The sequence below is a fragment of the Telmatherina bonti genome, assembly GCF_933228915.1.
Source record: "Telmatherina bonti genome assembly, chromosome: 17".
In the NCBI taxonomy this organism is placed as follows: domain Eukaryota; kingdom Metazoa; phylum Chordata; class Actinopteri; order Atheriniformes; family Telmatherinidae; genus Telmatherina; species Telmatherina bonti.
This window is the reverse complement of record NC_136615.1, coordinates 31,983,662-31,995,422: the sequence shown is the minus strand read 5'-3', so window position 1 is coordinate 31,995,422 and position 11,761 is coordinate 31,983,662. Positions and strand designations below refer to the sequence as shown.

The following is an 11,761-nucleotide window of genomic DNA, read 5'->3' as shown; positions in this document are numbered from 1 at the left end:
GTCCTATTTCCAATCTTCCTTTCATCTCCTAAATTCTCGAAAAGGTTGTTCCTTTCATCTCAACAAAAACCTCATTGAAATTAACCTGTATGAACATTTCCAGTCTAGCTTCCGTACCCTTCACAGCACAGAAAAAGCTTTTCTAAAATTCACAGACTTTCTAATGGCAGCTGACTCCGGTCTCCTCACAATCCTCATCCTCATAAATCTTAGTGCAGCATTTGATACCATTTCCCACAGCACCCCTGCTAAATAGACTGGCATCCCTCTGGGTCTCCCATAAACCTCTCACTTGGTTCTCTTTATTTCTCTCCAACCGCACACAGTTCATTCGACTTAAAGCTCGCACTTCTAAGTCATTCCCCATCACTGCTGGTGTTCTCCAGGGCTCAGTCCTGGGACCCCTTCTGTTCATCACCAAAGTTTTCATCCTCGGCCACATATTCCGTAAATACAGCATTAACTTCCATTCCTATGCAGAGGACACCCAGCTCTACATCTCTTCTAACCCTAACTCCTCTCTTCCACCCTTTCTCAAACTTAACAGCAGGAAAACAGAAGTTTAATTTGTTGGCTTGCGCTCCACTCTAAGCAAACCTCATACTTTCTCCATCAACAGTCAAAGTTCCTCCATTTCCCCCTCCCCTCAGGTCAAGAGTCTGGTCGTTGTTCTCGACAGCACTTTATTGTTTAAAGCCGACATTAACAGCATCACCCGGTCTGCTTATTTCCACCTTCCAACATCACAACATAAGCATCATCACCTTCAACATCCACCGCAAATAAGCATTTGTTTTAGTAGAGTTATGTAAAAACCTCTCCCCACTCCCTCCTGGACACATATCTTGACTTTTAAAGATTTCATGTTCCTAAACATTTCATTTCCTGTGTCGGTATGTGTGTAGATCTGGGTCACTAAATGTTTTGATTTGAAATGATGTGAAGTCAGGCTTTTTTTTGGGGCATTTCAGCCACAAATAGGATAGAAACATTATGCCAGTGAAAATACAGCTTTGACAGAGTAATTCTGTCATGTATCTTGTTGAGGAATTGCCTTCTTCTCCGCCAAATCTTGGCAAGATCTTTTGCATTGGAAGTCAGTAATCGCCCTGTTGAAGACAGAACTGGGTCAGTTCTGGCAATCTAAAATCTGAATCCCGACTAAATGTCCCTCAAACCCCTTTATGAATGTGCAGAAATGTTGGTTGATATGCGCTCCTCCTTCCCTGCAGCTGATGTACCTAAGAGCAAAGGACAGAAGGAGGTGAGAAAGTAGAGAGAGCGACTGATAGAGGTGGGTCATAAAATGAATAAAACTGTGTTGTAAAAACTTCACAATCTGAAGATTGTGGAGTTCCTGAGTAGAGGAACTTCACAATCTTCAGGGAGTAGAGTTAGTTGAGCTGAATTTTTTCTTTCTTTTTTATCAATTTAATTAAAAGAGCTGAGCATTTCCATACTTGCATATTTCAGTTTGTGCCTCTCAGGAATTTTTCACTGTGAAAAGAGTTTTGTATTTAGTTCACAAACACATATATCACACATGTATAAAGAGAAACTGATTAATGCTTCAACAGAAATGAGTAAATATGAATTAAACAGAGTAAATATCAAGAATATATTCCTTCCCTGTCTGGCATCTCTGCATTTCCTGATTTCACTCGGCTTCTCCTCCCTCTCTACCTGCAGCTGCACCTGACGGGATAAGCACACCTGTCCCTCATCATTGTCACATATAAAAGCCAGATTTCTCCACCCTACTTACCAGTCTGTTGTCAAACTGAATTTCTGGTCCTCAAACCTAATGTTTCAGACATTTGATGTTTAAAATGCTCTTTGATCACATCTTTACCACATTACCACTTTTCAAAATGCAACTTTGTCTGGCAATAACTGAAGAAGTAGTTTTTACATCCAAATTTTTAGGGTGTTCCATAATTTCCTTTTTTAAAAGGAAAAATTTTATGCAGTTTTGGGGTAGGGGAAGCATCTTCTCACAGCATTCTAGGAACTAGTATTTCCAATGACTTGTAAAATGTGCCAGTTAAGGGACTGGAAAAAACCTCATCTCAACCATCGTTCTCCAGCTGGCTCCACCCTGGAAAGATGAGGGGCTTAGAGCACCACCATCTTACAGCATGCTTACAAGGGCATTACATGACTCATGCAGTGTTCTATTCAAGAAATGTTTTATGAAGCCATATGGACATTGACTTCTTTCAGATATCCTCATCAGAACATCTGACTCCTGGAAACTTTCCTGATTTCACTCATATTCAGTCATGAATGAATGCAGATATTTAAGTCATTTCCAGCTAAAACAAATTTTAACAGACATGACAATGAAAGCAGCAGAGGATGCTGAAACTCATAAGTTAAACAGAAAATTAAACTGGTTTATTTACTGATCTGAGTTCTGGAACCACCATCAGAACAAGAAGTGAATGAAATCAGTTGCTTTGAACAAAAATAACTGTGACCAGCACAATGCCATTGTAACTCTCTATTCCTTTCCAATTGTGGAATTGCATCGCACTTAAAATAATGATTAAAAAAAAAACAAAAAGCATATCAATAGCTTACCTTTAACAACTTTAAACAGTCATTAGATGGGTGGCTCATATGTCCACTGTTCTAATAAAGACATTGAAGGACCAGGCAAGCTGCAGTGTTGAGCTACCTGTAGCCTGGCCAGGTAACTGCTAGTTGTGTTGTACCAAATTACAGACCAATATAAATAGGACTAATCTAATGGAGCCTGTTAAATTTGGTGAAATTATTAGGCCTAAATTTTCCTTGTATTTTATCATAGTCTCCTCCTGGAACAGACAGAGAATGGCTATCTACAATAAACCCAGAAAAATGGACCTCTGTTGTATCACTGTTTCCCATTTTCCATTTTTCTTTCTTTTAAAATCCCTATTTATTCAGCAGGTTTATGGACTGATAAGTTGTCAGAATACATTACTGTGTGTGGCTGCAGCAGCCTCTTCATACCAGAGTTTCTGTGGATCCTTCAATACAGCCATCAGCAGCTTCGCTCCTGACTCTCCTGGATGGTTGTAGCTCAGGTCCAGCTCTCTCAGATGGAAGGGGTTCAAGGTCAAAGCTAAGGCCAGAGAAGCACAACCTTCCTCTGTGATTACACAACCAGGCTGCAGAAAACATGCATAAAGCGACTGGGACAACTGCTGTGGAACTACAGTTGAATGTCATCACATGTTCTGAGAAAGTAGACCTGTTTGAAATTTTCTGCAAGTTTCTGACTATTTGTCTGAAGTACTACAGGAAGTATAGGAACTGAACCACCTGTAACCTTAGTTATGTACCATAACCCCAGATTCTGAGTATAGGCTATCGCCTGTGGGTTTATCCCTCCGCACACGTGTGTTGCCCTGGAAATTTTAGTCCACGCCCACCTACCAGGTGGGCTCCGTCTGGTCCTGGAGTATAAATTGAGCTGAGCCCTACACTCTGCTCCCAAATACCAGCTTTTTCTTCAGCCAGTCCAAAGTAACCATGGTTCTATTTTGTATAGGCTTCGCCCTTTAAGGCTAATGCTAGTGGGACAAGGGTGAAGCAGGATACATTCCATGCCTCACCGGGTTTGTGTAGTAGAGTAAGCATAAAACGCACTTATTTAGGTCCTGGTGGTGTCATGTGCATTGATGGTGCACGTAGTGGCAGAAAGTTCACTAGAACCAGCAGCAGAGGTGCTGGGATGGTTCGAACCTGGGCGAATGAGAGGGAAGGAATCTGCTTTCATCCCTACAAGTGAAAAGGGGGAACATGTCACTCTGAGAAAGCACTCGGGACAGACTGGCTCAGAGAAACTGGAAACATCTTGTTAAAAGTGGACAAAGGAGCATGGAGATATCTATGAAGCCGCATTACAAATTTCTTCTACTGTCATGCCTGCAAACAAAGCTGTAGAAGATGAAACTCCTCTGGTGGAATGAGCGCTGAGACCTTCTGGAAGGTCTGATCCCAAGGAGACATAAGCCTGGGAGATGGCTTCACACAGCCAGTGTGACAGGTGCTGGGCAGACAGAGGAGAACCTTGGGAGTTTTCTCTTAGGGCTTTTTGACAAGTGAAGAACTGGTACTAGAGCTAGAGATGGGGGGTTTCCAGGCAGTGTGCACCGATGACAGAGTCCTGCATCTGTATGCTTTATGGGAAATTATCAGCAATGGCCAGTTCATGGAGTCAAACAAGGTCTCAATATCTGGTTGTGAAATGGGACATTACCTTATTGATGATCCTGCTTACCCAGTGCAGAAGTGGCTGATGAAACCCTTCTCAGACACTGGAAGACTGTCGTGAGCAACTAACCTACAACTACCGGTTGAGCCATGCAGTTAGTTGTGGAAATGGCTTTTGGATGGTTGAAAGGGCGATTGAGGTTGCTACTTTAAAAAAAAAACAAAAAACCTGGAGTTGTGCAAGAAGATGGTGCTGACCTGCTGTGTACTTCACAATATTTGTGAAGAGCACAATGACTACTTTGAGCCAGTCCAAGACTTCCACAATCACAGCCAGCCACCTGTTCCAACAATACAGGACAACACCAATGTTGAAGGGTCTGACATAAGGTCAGCTTTAATGGAGTGTTTCAGCAGTGAAGAACAATAAATGTTGAGCATGTCCATATATTGGTCACACACGGTTGCATGCTGCGAAAATAACTCAATTGATCAATAAAAATGAACCTGAACTGTTCAACATGGCTTTTGTTTTCTTATGAGTGTCCAGTACACATTAGACCTCACATTTGATCAGATTATCTCACACCATCTTCACAAGTGAGCTAAAAACAAAATGCGTTCACTCCTTCTCAACTTGACTTTATTTCTTACTTGCTCTTACATTATCTGTTGGACATTGTTTAATTAAGGATTGTTTTAAAGGTACATGCTCCTGCACGTCTCATAACTACTAAATACAAAAATAGTAATGGCATGAAACCTACAGAATTAATTTAAACAGAAACACCACTTGAACAATGAGGTTTTATTAGACTTTTTTTTTTTTTTTTTTTGTATCTTTTTATCGAAAAGGTTGCTTATTTTTTAGTCAAAGCAATGAGTTTTGATACACCACATTATATATAAGGATAACTCATGCATAACCATGGATACCAGTGAACGTGAATCACATGACTCATTTGTTTTGTTACCATGTTAGTTTCATGAACAAAAAGAGGTTTAAACTGGTCAGAATCAATTCCCTCCACATGTAATGCCGCAATATATCCTCCTGTTGCAAAAGAGTAACAGTGAAATGGCTACACCTACCACAATGCTTGCATATCTAGAGATAGTCGCGTTTATTACCGGCGAACATGGGTCACGTAACCTATTCGTATTAGCTTCAACAACAGTTTTAAACGGGTCAATCTATTCAGTCCACATCTAATACTGCAGGATATGTTGCATAAGTTCATTTCCGAACCGCTTATTCCAATTCAGGGTTGTGGGGAAGCTGGAGCCTATCCCAGCCGGCTTTGGGTGAGGCAGGGTACACCCTGGACAGCTCGCCAGTCCATCGCAGGGCCACACACAGAGACAAACAACCACACTCATGCTCACACTCACTCCTAGGGGCAATTTAGAGTGACCAATTAACCCATCATGCATGTCTTTGGATGGTGGGAGGAAGCCGGAGTACCCGGAGAGAACCCACGCATACACGGGGAGAACATGCAAACTCCACACAGAAAGGCCACTGACCAAACCAGCCAAGGATCGAACCAGCGACCTTCTTGCTGTGAGGCCACAGTGCTAACCACTGCTCCACCGTGCAGCCCTGTTGCATAAGTTGTGCTGGAAAAATCTTTGTGGATGAGAAATAACGATGACGAGTCAAACTGTCTTTGTTGGTTTTTATTCACACAGGTGATACATGTAGGTTAGTACATGCAGAGAGATCTCCACAGAATGGAGAAAACCACCAGTTTATATAGTTTTCCAAAACTCCTCCTATGTTGCTTGGCAGATCACAGAAAATGTTCATTCTTGTTCAGAACTAAACTGAGCTCACTCCCTAACTTTTAACCTTTTTTTTAACTTTAAGCAACTGGTCAAGCAGGTAACTGACAAGAAACAGATGCACTACAGGAATCTCTTGTCTTGGTTATTGTCAGAACATTCCAGTCAAGAATAATCTGACTAAAGAAAGCAGTTCTCAAATTAATACAATATTTATACTTCATCTACATGGACTACAAAATACAACAGAATCACAATAAATCAATGCATATATGTCTAATACTTAATACAAACAAACTACAATAGTTTCTCCAACACTTAGCCCACTTTTGATCCTACAGGATCAACAGGAAGAGAAATTATCAGGATGCAAAAATACAGAGACAAACATTCTCAAAACATCAGACTCATGCCTGTAAGGTTTTAGAGAATCCATCATAAATGAGAAGAATAATAGAACACTAATAGAGGTGTTTCTAAACTTCAACATCAGAATCTAAGACTGAGGAAGAATGTAAAGAGGACGGTGGGAGGATCAAGGCTAAGCAGGAAATCCTGACACCTGTCACCAACAAGGTCTCTATCAGGTGTGTGGGTTAGAGGAGCGTAAAGCAATTGTGGAACATTTTTACCTAAGGCAGTGTTAATGAGCTTGACCAATACAGCTCTAAGACATGGAATGCAGCAACAGCCACAAAAAATCAGAATAGCTGTGCATATTGCAATAGACACTAAATCGAATAGGATCAGAGCTTTATATTTGCCAAAAAGATTGTCGAACATGGAAGTGTCAACACCAGACTGCATTTTCATCTCATCACTAAGAGAATGAAGGCCGTCTACAGCACGTGAGTTTTCCCATAGGGGCTGTATTAGTATTAAATGAACATTGGTCACCAAATATAGAACATACAAAAACAAACAAAAAAAAAAAAAAGAGCCTGTAGCACTTCATGCAAGGATCTGCATCCAAGTGGACAGTCCACTAGCATCTTCCTACGATGTCGTCTTCTGTTTTTGTGCTTGTGGTGTTCTCACTCATATGTAAGTCGCTTTGGATAAAAGCGTCTGCTAAATGACTAGAACAGAATACATACACCACCTCTCTCCGCTAAAATCATGTCAACAGCTATTCTATTCTGAAATGCCATTAGTGATATAGCACGCAGTTGCTCATGGACTGCAGCAAGAGCATCTCGTGTAAAGTTAGCCAAGTGCTGAACATTGTAATGGATGTAATTAATAAAATCAACATTTTTATTAAACACCACCAACAGAAGAGATTCAGATCCTCCTGCTACTTGATTTGCTAATTTATACTCATCTTGAACTCCGCATGGAACTCCTATAGCATCCATGTAAGTGGGATCTGGGTCATCAAAAGAAGTAATTAGGCTTCGCTTAACCCGAAAAAGATCATGAGCAGGAGAAGATAAAGAAGGAATCCCCAGAACGATAGTAGTCGGCATAATAAGTGTGACAGGAGCACACAATCCTGACCAGTTGGCAGGAAGGGTGGCCCTCAGGGTACCACACCACCACCATAGATCAGATCTTGGAACACGAGGAGTATCAATAAGGATAATTTGCTACACAATATGAGGAAGGAATTTTCCCTACAAAATAGGATGAGGGGACGGCATTATGAAAGCAGTTGAAATTTCCGGGGGCTACCGCAATATCAAAGATAAGAGGTGTGGTGGCAAACGAAGTGGGGAAAAACAAACACGTGTGACTTAATTCCAGAGGGGGTGGAACATCTCTCAAAATAGGACAAGGCCCCAGACAAACTACACAATCTTCATGCACTGTTTGACCTATCTGTTCTGCCAATAACAACCAATTATTAGTTACACTGGTAATACCAGTCATGATCGCATATGCAGTGTCAGTCACATTCAGTTTAGACTGAATCATTACTATATGTGCACCTGTTTCCCTATTTCTGTCAGGCATTATGGGAGCAGCAACATCTTGGAAACTCATAGTGAAAGGAAACTGTGGGTCAATCTCCCTAGAATAAGCCCACAATATAAAAGAATGACATGAAAGGGTAGAGATGATGTAACTTACAAGACCTTAAGCATTTTTGGTAAGGCTGAATAACTTGAACCTATCTTTGGCATGATCTACGGACCAAGCACTCCAATCATATCCTGTTTCTCCTATCAGGTCTCTCCACCCATAACCTGTCGTGGCATACCATTCATACTTTGAACCCCAAGCGTCTCCACGTTGTCCAGCTCTAATAAGTGCAGAATATGGAAGCACAACAGAACTTTCATTTCAGGGGGCACCGAATACTAGTAAGGCGTATTTAAAATAATCATCACCACTTGTGCTGGACGGGCTTTGCTTCAGCACATTAGCTGAGGTAGACACATTAAGTGCAGACTCAGATCTTGGAGTGAACCACAAGGGAAACACTATAATCAGATACAAAGAGGAGGAGACAAATGTTTCCTCTTAAAGACCAACCTGAATGTCTAAAGGGGTGCCAGGGATGGAGTGAAGACATGCCGGGCATTCTGGTAGGACTTGGCATGTCAGTCGCAGTGGAGTGCTTTTTCACCTCTCACTGATCTTGCTTGAGAGCGAAGGCTGGTCTTCAGGTGCTGAGGGTGGACTACCTCAGCCCTACACCTGTCACGGGGATTATTCTGCCCCTTTTGTGCTCAGGTGTTCTCTAGATGTGAGATCCTCAGCTGGTGAAGGAACCTTTTTGCAATGTGAGGGGTGGATCCAAGTACTTCTCTCTGCTACTTTGATTGCAGTGTAGGTCACAAGAAGAATCTGGAATGGGCCGAGCCACCTTTTAATGGTTCAACTTTGATCATTTAAAGCTTTTGATCAACACGAAGTCTCCAGGTTGAAGTGAGTGGAGTGCACTCTCAGCTGGGTGTGGAAGAGAAGGTTTCACCTGTGAGCAAATATCTGCAAGAGTTTTCACAAGGTTGGAGCAATGGGTCAACACATTATGTTCACACAGGGCCATATCTGGAGGTGGGACTTTGGGGGGCCCAAGTCCAACATTGGGTGGTGCTGCAAACAAAATTTCAAAGGGACTAAGAGGAAAGGCTTTGGTCCATGGCAATCCTGTATTAGCACAACATTTTGCTAATTTATTTTTCAGAGTTCCGTTTTCAGATTCCACAGCACCTCCACAGATATGAACAATGCTTTCTGACATCTATTCCTAGATGTAGAGAAATCTGACAGATGGCCTCATTAGCAAAATGAGCTCCATTATCAGTCGACTTTTTTTTTTTTTTTTTTTTGGGGGGGGGGGGATTCCATATCTCTGATTATCTGGGTCAGAAGCGCTTTTGCTACAGCTCCTGCATTGGCCTTTAGAGGCAGGAAATGCTTCAACATATTTTGACCACGTCCACTAAGACCAAGCAGTATTTCTTCCCTTCTGAGGGTGTTGGCTCAATGAAATCCATCATGACTTTCAGTTTGATGAATCCTGACCTGAGAATTTCCATTTTGCAGGTTTGACTCTTTAGTCTAGCAGACAACTGCTTCACTCCTGAATCCTGCAAGTCGTTTTTACTGCACATCCTGCTATGTGTACTTGCAGAGCTTTGTTGGAGGCTTTGACCACTGGCAGCAACCTCAGAAGAACCTCCTCTGAAGGAGGAGTAGGTCAAACACATCCAGATCTTTTTTTGAGGACAGTAAGATGAAGATCAGAGCTGACCACTGAGGAGACAGTTTCTGTAGAGAGATGTCCTGATCTCAGGGACTGTTGGACCTCCTCCACTAGAGAACCTTCATTCAGACAGTGGAACAGATTGATGCTTCTCTCTGCAGACACATTCTCACTGATCATCTTCTTGATGTACTGAACTGTTTTCCAATTGGTCAGTGAGGCACTTTCTGTTTGTGTCATCAGGCCTTGTAGGAGATTCTGATTGGTCTGCTGGGAAAGACCTAGAAGGAAGCAAAGGAACAAGTCCAGGTGACCATTTGGACACTGTAAGGCTTCATCCACAGCTCTCTGATGGAGCTGTTCTAGATCTGGTTTGTTAGAGGGAATAGAAACTGTTGTTGTTTTTAAGAGGTTGACTCCAGACTTGATAAGGGTCAGATGGACATAAAAAGCAGCCAGAAACTCCTGAACACTCAGGTGGATGAAGCTGAACACCTTCTCTTGGTACAGTCCTCTTTAAAGATCTGCGTGAAGACTCCTGAATAAACGCCGGCTGCTGTGATATCGATGCCACACTCTGTAAAGTCTGCTTCATAGAAGATCAGGTTTCCTTTCTGCAGCTGACCAAAAGCTAGTTTTCCCAGAGACTCAATCATCCTCGTGCTCTTTGGATTCCAGAGTGGGTCTGTTTCAGCTCCTCCACCATACTTAACCTTCTTCAGTTTGGTCTGAACCACCATGAAGTGGATGTAAATCTCAGTCAGGGTCTTGGGCAGCTCTCCTCTCTGGTTTTTAGAACATCCTCCAGAACTGTAGCAGTGATCCAGCAGAAGACCGGGATGTGGCACATGATGCGTTTGCTTTGTGATATCGATGTGGGAGATGATCCTGTTGGCCCTCTTATCTCCAAACCTCTTCCTGAAGTACTCCTCCTTCTGTTGGTCAGTGAACCCTCTGATCTCCGTCACCATGTCAACACATTCAGGAGGGATCTGATTGGCTGCTGCAGGTCCTGTGGTTATCCAGAGGCGAGCAGATGGAAGCAGTTTCCCCCTGATGAGGTTAGTCAGCAGCACATCCACTGAGGTGGACTCTGTAACGTCAGTCAGGATCTCATTGTTGTGGAAGTCCAGAGGAAGTCGATACTTATCCAGACCGTCAAAGATGAAGACGACCTGGAAGTCTTCAAAGCTGCAGATTCCTGCTTCTTTGAGTTCTGTAAAGAAGTGATGAACGAGTTCCACCAAGCTGAACTTTCTCTCTTTCAGCACATTCAGTTCTCTGAAAGTGAATGGAAATGTGAACTGGATGTCCTGGTTGGCTTGGTCTTCAACCCAGTCTAGAGTGAACTTCTGTGTTAAGGCAGTTTTCCTGATGCCAGCCATTCCCTTTGTCATCACTATTATTATTGGTTAATCTCTTCCAGATGGGAGTCTGAAGATGTCAACTTGTCTGATGGTGGTTTCTGGACTGTCTGGTTTCCTCGACACGACTTCAATCAGTCTGACCTCATGTTCTTTATTGACCTCTGCAGCCTCTCTCTCTGATGTTGGGCTCAGTGTAGATCTGATTCAGAAAAGTTGGGTTTCCTGCCTTAGCAATCCCCTCAAACACACACAGGAACTTCTTCATAGAAGGTTTTAGTTTACAACCACAAAGTTCTGAAAAGAAAAAATCATTAAAATTTTAAACTTTCTGAAGAATGAAGATGTATGGATATGTATTTATCCAGTAGATTCAATCTTGAGCAAAGTCCTCTTACTGGTCTGCATATGCTCAGCCAGCTCCTCCTGCTTCAGTTCCCTTAGGAAGTCCACTGTGATCTTAACACCTCTCTGCTGTTCTTCCTATGCTCTTCATCCTCACTCTGCAACACTGAGCATTCTGGGTAATTTGGACTCAGAAGCTTCTGGATCTTAAGCTCATTTTTCACAAAAGTGACCATGTTGTCCTCCAGCAGCTGGAACAGAACCTGTATGGAGGACACAGACTGAATTTGTGAGCTCTGCTGGTCTACTCTGTGGATGAATAATGGATAATTAGCTGATGTATTGTCTGCCCATACAAACACAAGGGAAAGGTCCATGAAGGGATGTGAGGATGAGAATAAATCAGGAC

At 42.4% G+C, this 11,761-nt stretch overlaps 1 pseudogene across 1 annotated transcript; it reads right to left on the bottom strand.

Annotated features, from left to right (window-relative positions):
- Nucleotides 1-1,129: 1,129 nt before the first annotated feature.
- Nucleotides 1,130-11,028, bottom strand: LOC306768168 (protein NLRC3-like; annotated as a pseudogene). The gene is made up of 6 exons: nucleotides 9,817-11,028; nucleotides 9,566-9,621; nucleotides 3,916-4,039; nucleotides 3,733-3,768; nucleotides 2,998-3,109; nucleotides 1,130-1,241 (listed from the first exon to the last, which is right to left on the bottom strand). The product of its transcript is annotated as a protein NLRC3-like (transcript).
- Nucleotides 11,029-11,761: the final 733 nt, after the last annotated feature.